Below are 3633 nucleotides of genomic sequence, written 5' to 3'. Positions count from 1 at the left end.
AAGGTTAGAATTCCAGCCACCTTTATTCTTTTTTTTACCCGATCTCGACTCAGGTACTCCATGCCTCAACTATATGCGCCGCTAGCTAACATGATTGCTTGTTTCCTTGTTTGAAGGGCTGATATGAGTATCCATGCTACCTGGAATAATTTGTTTCCACCTAAGGGCTGATACAAGTATCCATATAGATGAAATGAGTTCGAAACAGACTTCAAATTTAGCACACATACAGCAAACTGGATATGGAACTTTCAAGTTCACATATTACAACAACAACCAAATCAAAGAGTACAACAGAAAAGAAACACCGACGAGGAGCAAACACAAACAACAAAGACTCTAATTGAACTGATAGATATCTGCATGATGCGTCAAACCAAACCTGCTGGGTATAGCTCAATTAGTGGTGGTACCAAATGCACGGCGAGGTGTCGGAAGGGGGAGACCATGGCAGGCAACGCTCGGTCCTACTGGGGATTGAGTAAGGCCACCCGCCGGCGCCAGCGCAAGGATACTCGTTCTGCTGGAGGACACTGTGCGGACCACCAGGGTAGACGTCGTCGAGGAAGTAGATGTAGCCCGGGCTGCCAGCGTGTCCCGTGTTGAAGGCCTTGGAGTAGGCCCGGCCCTCGAAGAGCACCTACCCGGCCATCTGGTAGACGTGCCACCACCAGGAAGCCAGCCGGCCCTCCTGCTGCTTATGTAGCCTGAAGAGCTGGAACCGCGACGTGCGGCCCCTGAATGGCGAGATGAATCTCCTCACCATCAACAGATCGGCGCCAGAGGCAGAGGGCAGGAGGTAGCAGGATACGATCGATCTGTGTGCCATGTTCGTCCGGGGAGCACGAACTCCTAGGCAAGATGTACATTGGTATGCGTAGATGTCGAAAGTTCAGCCTTGTAGCAGTAGAGGTCATCATCTGAGTCGACGGCCCAGAACCATCCATGTTTGTAAGTCAGGTCTTGGGCGTTGGGCGAGGCCATCATCTCTGCCGACAGCGACGTCCAGCACTCCATGCCAGGCGGCAGAAGGCCATGTTTGTTTGGTTGGACATTATGGCAGCGACCACGTGGGCACCAGAAAATGGGGCAGCGGACATGGCGGCTGCGCAAATCATCATGGGGCACCTGATGTCGTCGACGTTGATGGGGATGCACACGCCATCCGGGAGGGCGATGCGCTCGCCGGTGCGGAGGATGAGCATGGCATTACCACGCCAGTGATGGGATGATACCACAACCCACCCTCCCGAAGCGGAGCAATAGAAACAGGCCCCCGCGGCCTTGTCAGAGAGGGCCGAGCGCGGATCAACGGAGCCGCCGAAGATCCTGTAGCTATCGGTCCGGGCGGTGGAGGGCTTGAGGAGCCATGGTAGCGGGGACAGGTTCTACAAGGCTACCCGACGCTAGTGCTTGCTGATGGCGGACGCCTGGACTCGATCCACGATGCACGTCAGTAGGAGGAAGATATGGCCGAGGAGATCTCGGTGGAGGCTCGATGGAGATCTTATGCCATGACGTGCCGGTCTGCTCTCGCTGCATGTCCTACTCAAGTGGTGGCTGAGCTGCAGGCCGAAGGACGAGGTCCATAGGCCGGTGGGTGCTCCGGTGAATGAGTTGGTGATGGAGCTGCGCTACCGTCGGTGCCAGGCGTCCAGGCTCCCTTGTTGCACGGTGAAGACAACCCCCCTCCCTGCCATTGAAACACCTAGCTGCCCACTCTCCGTCATCCACTCATGCTCGTCGTTCAGTTGTCCATCGATCGGCCAGCCTACCTAGGACTCTATATCTGCATATCTTTCACATTTTTGCTGGACCAGGCAAAGCGAGAAGGGGCGAAAAAAAGAGGTTAGCCTAGCCGTAGACCTGCTAGATAAAGAATCTGAAAAGTTTATGTAGGCACTTTTTGTTTATAATTCCTTTGTTTCTTTCTTGTGGTAATTCTGTTTGTTTACCCACTATACAAGGATGTGCAGTAGCCGTGATTTGTTCAAATGATCTTCTAGGTGAGATGCCTTCGGTTTGTTCCATGGTGGTGTCTAGTGGTTTTGGTTGGTAATGGTCTATGCCCGTGCGTGGCCATCAAAGCTGCATACCAAGCGAGCTGGACAGTTGGCTCCACTCTCTACATTTCATTCTGATGGCCTCTTCTCCGTATATGCCTAAGTCGATGATACTTTGTGAAGTCTCATTCAATTAAGAAAAGTGCAACATTAGTTCAATCAAAGTGCAACTTGGAGTTTCTTTATTTAGTTGTATTTTTTAAGAAAAGTGCAGGCTACACTTATTTAGTAAACTTAAATTGATTTTTCTAAATTGATTGGCTCTTAAGAAAAACTCAAATCTACTTTAAATCAACAAAATAACATGATGGCTAATTTATGCGCTTCTCGCTTGGGCCAGCCACCCAGATAATGCCGCCAAGGTCCTGCAATTGTCGTGTTTTGGACGGCAGCGTGCCAGTGTCTGCCTGATGGTCATGCGTTGGCCAAGGGCGCGCGGGTGGTTGTTATCTAGTAAATGTGTAAGGGTTGCACGTGGGGCCCCTTCTTGGCAGTCATAATGTTTATCTTTGATGGGGTAAGGGCGCACCGACGTCTTCTAGTCCGCATCAAACATGGCGATGCCCGTCTCTATTCATGAAAATGACGTTGGGGTAGTGGCCCCTGGGTCACGGCGGATGTTGTATGCTAGTTCGCGCAGATGTGAAATGGCAGCGGCTAGATCGCACAACGACATGGGTGCCCACTTTGCAAAGGCTACTTCCGGGAGGCCCGCGCCTTCGTCCAGTGCGGCCACATATGTGAGTTCACTCTCTCTATGTTGCTCCCCGCTGCCTCCACGGTTTTGTTTTGTGCTCCCTTTTGTGTCCGACAGAATGCACTCCTCGCGGTCTTCCTGTGCTGTTGCGCACGACCATCCTTGGTTTTGGTTTCCTCTATTCTCGTCCGGCGTCCCGTCTATCTCTTGGTCGGTGGTGTCCAGATCCAAGACAGTCGTTGTTGTTCTCTTACGAATTCCCGAGCCTATTGATTGCGTGAAAATCCGTCCAATTCCAAATATCCATCACTTTCATCCTCCAAACTACTTTGAACCAGGACATGCCAACCAGCCACTTGAAAAGGTGGTCACGTTTTGTGAACATGCACTTGCTAGGCACTGGACAAGAGGGTGCTATTAGCCAACACCGGTTTCCTTGTGAGGATGAAGTAGCATGGGCCGACTTACCTGCAGAGCTTGGTCGGCATTCGCGTCCACATCCACTACCATGAGCAGGACCACAACCACGACCGCGTTTTCCTACCGTGGCCAGTTCTTCTTGAGAATAGTCCCTAAGACCTGGGTAGGTGGGACTGAGACGACACTATCATCATCACTCATGTCGATTAATTCGAGCACATTGGCTTTCCTCTTCTTGAACGAAATCTCCTCTCCACGAATCGATGTTGGCTTAGGAGATGTCCTATATTTGTTAGAAATCCTCGGAGTTGGAAAAGCACTAGTCGGGATCGGTTGCAGCGGGACAATTTCATTGTTGTTAGTAAAAACAAAGGCAACCCATTTTGTCTTCTTGAAAGGAAAATCCTTACTCTGGAAGACCACCTTCTTCATGATCCACTATTCTTCATGCGG

At 51.1% G+C, this 3633-nt stretch overlaps 1 pseudogene; it reads right to left on the bottom strand.

Annotated features, from left to right (window-relative positions):
- Positions 1-400: 400 nt before the first annotated feature.
- LOC119310165 overlaps positions 401-3633 on the bottom strand; it is a 9342-nt pseudogene continuing 6109 nt past the window's right edge.

This window comes from Triticum dicoccoides, chromosome 5B (genome assembly GCF_002162155.2).
Source record: "Triticum dicoccoides isolate Atlit2015 ecotype Zavitan chromosome 5B, WEW_v2.0, whole genome shotgun sequence".
Taxonomy (NCBI): Eukaryota; Viridiplantae; Streptophyta; class Magnoliopsida; order Poales; family Poaceae; genus Triticum; species Triticum dicoccoides.
Note: the sequence above shows the minus strand (reverse complement) of the source record. Positions and strands in the feature narration are given on the sequence as shown.